Source organism: Lontra canadensis, unplaced genomic scaffold (genome assembly GCF_010015895.1).
Source record: "Lontra canadensis isolate GAN:19392208 unplaced genomic scaffold, GSC_riverotter_1.0 scaffold50, whole genome shotgun sequence".
Lineage (NCBI taxonomy): Eukaryota > Metazoa > Chordata > Mammalia > Carnivora > Mustelidae > Lontra > Lontra canadensis.
Window position 1 is genome coordinate 2,911,048 of NW_022631044.1, and position 11,247 is coordinate 2,922,294.

The 11,247-nt window shown below is 43.2% G+C and overlaps 1 pseudogene; it reads left to right on the forward strand.

Moving 5' to 3' along the window:
• Positions 1–8,008: 8,008 nt before the first annotated feature.
• LOC116877165 lies at positions 8,009–9,411 on the forward strand (annotated as a pseudogene).
• Positions 9,412–11,247: the final 1,836 nt, after the last annotated feature.

The window sequence follows — 11,247 nt, forward strand, 5'->3', positions numbered from 1 at the left end:
CTTCCCTCTGGCACCCACCAGTCTGTTTTCTGTATGTATGCATTTTGCTTTGTTTTGTTTTTTAGATTCCACATACAAGTGAAATCATACGGTATTTGTCTTTCTCTGTCTTATTTCACTTAGCATAATACCTTTGAGGTCCATCCACATTGTTGCAGATGGCAATATTTCCTTCTCTTTTATGTCTGAGTAGTATTCCCAGGTGTATAGCAGTATAGTAATCCATTTTACAGGCTTACATACACACCAAATGTTTATCCATTCATCCGTCTTAGGTTGTTTCCATATCTTAATCTATTTTAAGTAAAACTGCAGTGAACATAGGGGTGCATATATCTTTTCAAATTAGTGTTTTCGTTTTCTTTGGCAAATACAGGTTCTTTACGAGCTGTGTTACTTGTTTGTATATGCTTGAAATATAGAATCTATGATAAGCGACAGGAGTCCATGTTTAAAATTCAAATAATAGGGGCGACTGGGTGGCTCAGTGTGCCTTCAGTGCCTTCAGCTCGGGTCATGATCTCGGGTTCCTGGGATCGAGCCCCGCGTTGGGTTCTTTGCCTAGCGGGGAGCCTGCTTCCCCTTCTCTCTCTCTGCCTGCCTCTCTGTCTACTTGTGATCTCTATCAAATAAATAAAGTCTTTAAAAAAAAAACTTAAAATTCAAATAATATAAAACTGAAATGTAAGTCTCCTCTGTACTATTTCCCAAGTCCTAAGTCACTTTTTCTAAGACCATACACATGTGTGTGTATACCTTATTTTTTCTTTTTTAAATCAAGACTGTCCTGTATGAAGTGCCTTTTTTCATCCCACGATATATCTTGATACTTCTTCCTTATCAGTACCTATAGATCTATCTTATTCTTCTTAATGGCTTTACAGTAGCATATTGTAGGCCTGCACCATAATTTCTTTAGTCAGTGCTTAGACTTTTTCCATTCTTGTGCAGTTCTGGACAATTTTGCATGGGGTATCCTTGTACATACTTTGTGTACATGTGAGAGGAGAACTCAGTGAAGTCTTAGAAGTGGAATTGCTAAGTTACAGTATATGTTTTACATTTACTTTATTTACATCCCTTTAAAGAAGATGTTGCAGTTTACATCCCCACCAAAGATATGCAGTGCCTGTTTCTCCACATCTTCATGAACACAGTGATAACATTTATCTTTTTTGTCATTTTGCCAAAGTATTGTCTTGTTTTAATTAGCCTCTTGCTTATTTTAAAGATTTTTTTTTTTAATTTATTTGACAGACAGATCACAAGTAGGCAGAGAGGCAGGCAGAGAGAGAGGAGGAGGAGGCAGGCTCCCCGCTGAGCAGAGAGCCCGACGCGGAACTCGATCCCAGGACCCTGAGATCATGACCCGAACGGAAATCAGAGGCCTCAACCACTGAGCCACCCAGGCGCCCCAACCTCTTGCTTATTTTAAGATAGAATTTTGGATGTTTAAAATCATTTTTGTTTTTTATTTTTCACAAGCTGTCTTTTCATGCTCTTTGCTCATTTTTCTAGTGGGTTTGTTTCTTTTCCTTATTGATTTGTAAAAGACTCTTACTTTAGAAAATTAGCTCTTTGGCATTTGCATTCCAAATATTTTCCCTCTATTTTTAATGATGCCTTTTTATTTTATTTTTCAGCTTAAAAAAATTTTTTTTTATTTATATGACAAAGAGAGAACACAAGCAGGGAGTGGCAGAGGGAGAGGGAAAAGCAGGTTCTACCAAGCAGGGAGCCTGATGCAGGACTCCATCACACGACCCTGGATTATGACCAGAGCCAAAGGCAGACACCCAACCAACTAAGCCACCCAGGCACCCCTAATTTTATTTTTTTAAGTAACCTATACACCCAGTGTGGGGATCAACCTCACAATCCCAAGATCAAGAGTCACAAGCTCCACTGACTGAGCTAGCCCCTTTTTTTTTTTTTTAAGATTTTATTTATTTATTTGACAGAGAGATCACAGGTAGACAGGGAGGCAGGCAGAGAGAGAGGAGGGAGCAGGCTCCCTGCTGAGCAGAGAGCCTGATGCGGGACTCGATCCCAGGGCCCTGAGATCATGACCCCAGCTGAAGGCAGCGGCTTAACCCACTGAGCCACCCAGGCGCCCAAGCTAGCCCCTTTTAATGACAGCTTTCTTAGGAGCGCCTGGGTGGCTCAGTCAATTAAGTCTCTAACTCCTGGTTTCAGCTCAGGTGATGATCTCCAAGTTGTAGGATGCAGCCCAGTGTTGGGCTCCACACTCAGCATGGAGTCTGCTTGTCCCTTCCCGCCCCTCCCACCCCTCCCCTCTCTCATAAATCAATCAATCTATCTATCTTTTTTTAAAGAGCTTCATTTAAATATAGTTCAGGGGCGCCTGGGTGGCTCGGTCATTAAGCGTCTGCCTTCAGCTCAGGTCGTGATCCCAGCGTCCTGGGATCAAGCCCCACATCAGGCTCTCTGCTCAGCAGGAAGCCTGCTTCTTCCTTTCCCGGTGTTCCCTCTTTCACTGTGTCTCTCTCTGTCAAATAAATAAATAAAATATTTAAAAAACAATAACAAAAATATGTAATTCAGATAACATAAAATTCACTCCTTTAAAGTGCTGTAATCCAGCGATTTTTTTTTTTTTTTTAATATATCCACAGAGTTTTGTAGCCTTTCATCCCCTGAAAAGAAACCTCATACTTACTAGCAGGCGCTCTTGTTTCCTCTTTTTCTCTCCGCTGGCATCCACCAGTCTACTTTCTGTCTCTGTGCATTTTCCTATTTTGCATATTTCATTTAAGTGGAATCTTACAGTGTGTAGCTTTTTGTGTCTGACTTCTTTCACTTAGCATAATACTGTGAGGTTCATATAGCGTGTATCAGAATATCATTCCCTTTTAAGGCCAAATTATATTCCATTGTGTATGCAGACCACATTTTGTTTGTTCATTCATCATTGATGGAAATTTGTATTGATTCCGCTTTCTAGCTATTATGAATAATGCTACTATGAACATACGTGTACAGATTTTTGTATTTTCAGTTGGTTGGGCGTATATTCTCTTGTGAGTCATATAGTAACTGTTTAACATTTTGAGAACCATCAACCATCACTTTCCAAAGTGGCGCTGCCATTTCACAGTACTATCAACAATGTATGAGGGTTCCAGTTTTTCAATATCTATGACAACACTTGTTATTTTCCTGCTTTTTTAGTCATCTTAGTGGCTGTGAAATGGTATCACATTGTGGTTTTGATTTATAATTTCCTAATTACATGATGTTGAACATTTTTTATATGCTTATTGGCTGTTTATTTTCTTTGGAGAAATATCCATTCAGATCTTTGTCATTTTTTTTTAAGATTTTGTTTATTTATTTCTTAGAGATGGAGAGAGAGCACAAGCAGGGGGAGCAGCAGGCAGAGGGAGAAGCAGGCTCCCCACTAAGCAGGGAGCCCCATGCGGAACTCAATCCCAGGGCCCTGGGAACATGACTTGAGCCGAAGGCACATGCTTAGCTGACTGAGTCACTCAGGCGTCCCTCCTTTGTCCATTTTTAAATTGGGTTATGTCTCTCTCTTTTTTAAAAAAAGATTTTATTTATTTATTTGAGAGAGAAAGTGTGCACAAGTGGGGGAGGGACAGAGGAAGAGGGAGAAGTAGGTTCCCTGCTGAGCAGGGAGCCAAACACAAGGCTCCATCCTAGGACCTTGAGACCATGACCTGAGTGGAAGACAGATGCCCCTCTCCTCAGCTTTTTTGAAATATAATTGACATAACATTATATAAGTTTATGGTGTTCAATGTGTTTTTTTAAAGATTTTATTTATTTGAAAGAGAGGGAGTGAATGTGTGCACATGAGCAGGGGCAGAGAGCAAGAGCAGGGACCCCAGGACCCTGGGATCATGACCTGAGCTAAAGGCAGATGCTTAACCACTGAGCCACCCAGGCTCCCCAGGCGTTCGGTGTGGTCTGATACACTTACATATTGCAAAATGATTACCACCAAAGCATAAGCTAACACCTCCATCATGTCATATAATTACAGGTTTTTTGGTGTGGCGAGAACGTTTAACATCTACTCTCAACAACTTTCAGCTGTTAGCAAAAGTTTATTAGCAATATAATACACTACTATTAACGATAATCACCATGATGCCCATTAGATTCCCAGAATTTATTCATCTTATAACTAGAAGTTTGCACCTTTGATTGATATCTCCCCATTTCTCCCACCCCTCAATCCCTGGCAATAATTCCATTTTCTGTGTTTTTTTTTTTTTTTAAGATTTATTTATTTATTTGACAGACAGAAATCACAAGTAGGCAGAGAGGCAGGCAGAGAGAGAGGAAGAGAAGCAGGCTCCTTGCCGAGCAGAGAGCCTGATGTGGGGCTTGATTCCAGGACCCTGAGATCATGACCTGAGCTGAAGGCAGAGGCTTAACCCACTGAGCCACCCAGGCGCCCCTCCATTCTCTGTTTTTATGAGTTTGGCTTTTTAAGATTATACATAAAAGGTCAATCATACAGTATTTGTCTTCTCTTTCCACATTGTCTTAATTTGCTTTTAAGCAAGTTTCAGAATGAAGAAGTGTGAGTCCTTGTACTTTGTTCTTCTTTCTCAAGGTTGTTTTGGCTCTGCCTGGTGCCTTGCATTTCTACATGAATTTTAGGATCATCTTGTTGGTTTGCAAAAAAGGCATCTGGAATTTTGATAGGGATTACATTGTATCTATAAATCAGTTTGGGGAGTAGTACCTTCTTAATATTAGTCTTTTTTTTTTTTTAAGATTTTATTTATTTATTTGAGACAGAGCATGAGAGGGGAGGGTCAGAGGGAGAAGCAGACTCCCCACTGACCAGGGAGCCTGATGCGGAACTCGACCCTGGGATTCCAGGATCATGACCTGAGCTGAAGGCAGTCGCTTAACCAACTGAGCCACCCACGCGCCCAATATTAGTTTTCTAACCTACAAGCATGAGATATCTTTCCATTTTTTTAGGTCTTTAATTTCTTTTTTTTTTTTAAGATTTTATTTATTTTAGAGAGAAAGAGTGAGCATGAGTGGGGGGAGGGGCTGAGAGGGAGGGAGAGGGAGAATCTCAAGCAGAGTCCAAGCTGAGCAGGAACCAGGCATGGGGCTTGGTCCTACAACTCCCAGATTATGACCTGATTGGAAACTGAGTTGGACGCTTAACCAGCGAGCCACCCAGGCACCCATAGGTGTGTGATTTCCTTAAATGACATTTGTAGTTTTCGGTGTACAAATTTGGGTACAAATTCAGTGTACAAATCTGAAAAAAAAAAAAAAATCTGGGCACTGCTTTTGTTGCTCAGTTTGTTTGTGTCTTTGGAGTTTAGCTTATGGTACATTTTTCCATGAAGAAAATTTTCATTTTTATGTATCAAATATAATCGGTGTTAACTTTATTTATTTATTTATTTATTTAAGTTCTATGGCCCAGCATGGGGCTTGAACTCGTGATGCGGAGATCAAGAGTGGTGTGCTCTACTGACTGAGTCAGCCAGGTGCCCCTCATAATAGCCCAAAATTGGAAACAGAACAGTTATCTGTCTGCTGGTGAACAGGTAAACAAAATGATATATCCATTGGATGGAACACTTTTCAGCAATTTAGACAATGCAGTACCGATACATGTTACAATGTGTTTGAATCTTGATAACAGTATGTTGTGTGAAAGAAGCCAGACATAAAATACCACATATTGTATGATTCCATCTGTATGAAATTTCCCAAAAAACTAAATCTATAGAGACAAGGAAACAGATGAGTGATTGCCTGGGATGGGAATGGTAATTGTGAAAGGCCAGAGGGATTTTTCTACGGTGATAGAAGTGTTCTCAAACTGGATTATAGTGGTGAATACCCAACTCTACAAAGGTAATGATTGTCATTGAATCATATACATAAAATGGGTGAATTTTATGGTCTGTAAAATATACCTTAATAAGGAGGTTTTTTTTTTTTAAGATTTTATTTATTTATTTGAGAGAGAGCAAACGAGCAGCAGTTTGGTGGGGGTTGGGGGGGAAGGAGAAGCAGGCTCCCTGCTGAGCAGGGAACCCGATGCAGGGCTCAATCCCAGAACCCTGGGATCATAACCTGAGTCAAAGCCAGGTGCTTAACCAACTGAGCCACCCAGGTGCCCAAAGAGTTTTCTTAAAAACAAAAACACTGGGGTGGCTCAGTCAGTTAAGTGCTTGCCTTCAGCTGAGGTTATAATCCCAGGGTCCTGGGATTGAGCCCTGCATTGGGCTCCCTGCTCAGCAGGGAGCCTACTTCCCTCTCCCTCTGCCTGCTTCTCTGCCTACTTGTAATCTCTCTCTCTTTAAAAAAATAAAAATCTTTATCTTTAAAGATAAAGATAAAAAAATCTAACTTTAAAAAAATAAAATATTTTTAAAAAATAATAAAGATTTTATTTATTTATTTGACAGAGACACAGTGAGAGAGGGAACACAAGCAGAGGAAGCGGGAGAGGGAGAAGCAGGCCTCCAACAGAGCAGGGAGCCCGATGCGGGGCTCTATTCCAGGACCCTGGGATCATGACCTGAGCCAAAGGCAGACACCCAATGACTGAGCCACCCAGGCACCCCAAAAAATAAAATGTTTTTAAGATTTATTTATTTATTTATTTATTTTAGAGAGAGTGAATGTGCATGCGCAAATGGAGGGGAGGGACAGAGAGAGAGAGAATCTCAAGCAGACTCCCTGCTGAGTGGCAGCCTGATGCTGGTCTCTGTTTCAGGACCCCAGGATCATGACCTGAGCCAAAATCAAGATTCAGACACTTAACTGACTGGGCCTCCCAAGAACCCCAGTAAGAATAAAATCTTTTTAAATTAACTTAAATTTATTTATTTGACAAAGAAAGAGCACAAGTAGGCAGAGTAGTAGGTAGAGGGAGAAGGAGAAGCAGGCTCCTGGCTGAGCAGGGAGCCCGATGTTGGACTTGATCTCAGGACACTGGGATCATGACCTGAGCTAAAGGCAGTCACTTAACCAACTGAGCCACCCGGGCATCCCTAAAAACAAAATCTTTAAAAAAAGTTTATTCATGGGCGCCTGGGTGGCTCAGTGGGTTAAGCCTCTGCCTTCAGCTCGGGCCAAATAAATAAATAAATAAAATCTTAAAAAAAAAAAAAGTTTATTCATGCAACACCTGGGTGGCTCAGTTGGTTAAGCATCTGCTGTCACTCAGGTCATGATCCAGGGTCCTGGGATCGCCTGCATCAGGCTTACTGCTCAGCGGGGAGTCTGCTTCTCCCTCTGCCACCCTGCCACACTTGTGCTCTCTCTCACACACTCTTACTCTCTCTTAAATAAATAAAGTCTTTTTTTTTTTTTTTTTTTTAAGAATATTCCAGAAGCAGGCCTTGCATCTATGAGGTAGGATGCAGGGCTGCCAGGTTTTTTTTTGTTTTGTTTTTTTAAGATTTTATTTATTTATTTGACAGACAGAGATCACAAGTAGGCAGAGGCAGGCAGAGCGAGAGAGGAGGAAGCAGACTCCCTGCTGAGCAGAGAGCCCGATGCGGGGCACGATCCCAGGACCCTGGGATCATGACCTGAGCCAAAGGCAGAGGCTTTAACCCACTGAGCCACCCAGGCACCCCATAAATAAAGTCTTTTAAAAAATATTTTATTCTTTAAAAAAAAGTGCCATTAGTGACAAACCTGGTGTAATCCAGATAAAGTGTATGTAGTAGAGTTAGTAGTATTGTACCAGTGTTAAAACCTTCGTTTTGGGGCGCCTGGGTGGCTCAGTTGGTTAAGCCTCTGCCTTCAGCTCAGGTCATGATCTCAGGGTCCTGGGATCGAGTCCCACATCGGGCTCTCTGCTCAGTGGGGAGCCTGCTTCCTTCCTCCTCTCGCTGCCTGCCTCTCTGCTTACTTGTGATCTCTCTCTGTCAAATAAATAAATAAAATCTTTAAAAAAAACAAAAACAAACAAAAAAAAAAACCTTCGTTTTGGCTGGCCCGAGCCTGAGTCCTGGCCTCTCATCTTACTCTCCAAACAGCATGAGCTTCACCACCCACTCCACCTTCTCTTCCAACTATCGGTCCCTGGGCTCCATGCAGTTGCCTAGCCACTGGGTCCGGCCCGTCACCCAGCGTGGCCAGCGTCTATGCAGGCGCCGGAGGCTCAGGCTCCCCGATCTCCATATCCTGCTCCACCAGCTTCCAGGGCAGCTGGGGGTCCGGGGGCCTGGCCACGGGGTTGGCCGCCGGGATGGCGGGGGGTCTGGCCGGCATAGGGGGCATGCAGGGCGAGAAGGAGACCATGCAAGACTTGAATGACCGCCTGGCCTCCTACCTGGAGAGGGTGAGGAGCCTGGAGGAGATAATCAGAGACTGGAGGTGAGAATCCGGGAACACCTGGAGAAGAAGGGACCCCAGGTCAGAGACTGGGGGCATTACTTCAAGACCATCGAGGAGCTGAGGTCTCAGATTTTTGCAAGTTCTGTGGACAATGTCCGCATAGTTCTGCAGATTGACAATGCCCGTCTTGCTGCTGATGACTTCAGAGTCAAGTATGAGACGGAACTGGCCATGCGCCAGTCCGTGGAGAGTGACATCCACGGGCTCCGCAAGGTCATCGATGACACCAATGTCACTAAGCTGCAGCTGGAGACAGAGATTGAGGCTCTCAAGGAGGAGTTGCTCTTCATGAAGAAGAACCATGAGGAGGAAGTAAAGAGTCTTTAGAACCAAATTGCCAACTCCTTGTTGACCGTGGAGTTGGATGCCCCCAAGTCTCAGGACCTCAGCAAGATCATGGCAGACATCTGGGCCCAGTATGATGAGCTGGCTCGGAAGAACCAAGAGGAGCTGGACAAGTACTGGTCCCAGCAGATTGAAGAAAGCACCACAGTGGTCACCACACAGACCACAGAGATAGGAGAGGCTGAGATGACCCTCAGGGAGCTGAGACGTACCACCCAGTCCTTGGAGATCAACCTGGACTCGATGAGAAACCTGAAGGCCAGCTTAGAGAACAGCCTTAGGGAGGTCAAAACCCGCTACGCCATGCAGATGGAGCAGCTCAACAGGGTCCTGCTGCACCTGGAGTCTGAGCTGTCCCAGACCCAGGCAGAGGGGCAGCGCCAGGCCCAGGAGTACAAAGCCCTGTTGAATGTCAAGGTCAAGCTGGAGGCTGAGATCGCCACCTACCGTCGCCTGCTGGAAGATGGGGAGGACTTCAGTCTCAGTGACGCCCTGGACAGCAGCAGCTCCATGTAGACCATCCAGAAAACCACTACCCTCAGGATTGTGGACAGCAAGGTCGTGTCTGAGACCAATGACACCAAAGTTCTGAGGCGTTGAGGGAGCAGAAGCAGGGTACCCTTTGGGGAGCAGGAGGCCAATAAAAAATTCCAAGCTCAAAAAAAAAAAAAAAAAAAAAAACCTTTGTTTTGACAAATGTCTCATGGCTAGGTAAAATGTTAACATTTGGGAAAGGTGGGTGAGGGTATACAGTAATGTCTATATGATTTTTTATCTTTTCTATAAATCTAAAATTATCCCAAAATGAAAAGATTTTTTTAAAGATTTTATTTATTTATCTGACAGTGAGAGAGGGAACACAAGTGGGGGAAGCAGGACAGGGAGAAGCAGGCTCCCCACTGAGCAGGGAGCCCGATATGGGACTCGATCCCAGGACCTTGGGATCATGACCTGAACTGATGGCAGATGCTTAACAACTGAGCCACCCAGGCGCCCCAAAATGAAAAGTTTTTTTTTTTTTTAAGAAATGTGCATTTGTAATTTTGAGAGATACTAACCAATTGCCCTCTACAGAAAATTAAAAAAAAAGAAAAAGAAAAAATAAGAGGAAGAAGTGGAATTCCTTTGATGATGCTAAAACCATAAGGCTTCACTATGATAATTGGCAAACCAGTTCCTCCCTTAATGAGCAAAGTTGTTTTTTTCTACTTTGATGGTATGTTGAGTAATCACCATCAATGAATTTTTACAATTTTATTAAGCTCTTTCATAGATATATTTCATATACTATGTATATTTTTCTTTTTTTTAAGATTTTATTTATTTATTTTGATAGAGAGGAAAAGAACACAAGTAGGCAGAGCAGCAGGCAGAGGGGGAAGCAGACTCCCTACCAAGCAGGGAGCCCGATGTGGGGCTCAATCCCAGGACCCTGAGCCAAAGGCAGGTGCTTAACAACTGAGCCACCCAGGCGCCCCCAAAGTAATTTTTTAAAATATTTTATTTAGGGGCGCCTGGGTGGCTCAGTGGGTTAAAACCTCTGCCTTCGGCTCAGGTCATGATCCCAGGGTCCTGGGATCGAGGCCCGCATCGGACTCTCTGCTCAGCAGGGAGCCTGCTTCATTCCTCTCTCTCTGCCTGCCTCTCTGCCTACTTGTGATCTCTATCTGTCAAATAAATAAATAAAATCTTTAAAAAATATATTTTATTTATTTGAGAGAGAAAGAGAAAGTGGGGGGGGGGGGAGAGGGAGAAGCAGACCTCCCGCTGAGCAGGGAGCCTGATGCAGGGCCTCAATCCCAGGACCCTGGGATCATGACCTGAGTTGAAGGCAGACACTTAACTGACTGAGCCACCCAGGCACCCCTATATATATTTTTTCTATTTTGCAAATGAAAAACAACCTGAAGCTCAGAATATAAATTTGGTCACAGAAGTAATTGGTGGTAAAGGGCAAACTAAATCTTTGATCTTTTGACTTTGGAACAACCTTCTCTTCTAAGAACCTGTGTGGCTGAATGAAAATAACTACTGAAGAAGTTTATTGACCTGGAAAGGAAATGCTGTGTAAAGAGGCCACTGTCTCTAGATCAGGGGAGTTTAATGGGTGATTTAGGCCCCCTGAGAAAACATCCAGCAATATCTGGAGACATTTTTATTTTTTTAATTTTTATTATATTTTTTAAAGATTTTGAAAATCTTTAATCCACTCCCTGCTGAGCAGAGAGCCCAGTGTGGGACTAGATCCCAGGACCCTGAGATCATGACTGAGCTGAAGTCAGAGCCACACAGCCACAGCCACTGTGCCCCTGTACCTTATAGCTTGTTGATGAACAAATACACAGTAGAACATGTGGAGGGAACATATATTTTTTTAAGATTTTATTTATTTATTTGACAGAGACACATCGAAAGAGGGAACACAAGCATGGGGAGTGGGAGAGGGAGAAACAGGCTTCCCTCTGAGCAGGGAGTCCAACATGGGGCTCAACCAGGGTGTGGGGTCCATGACCCTAC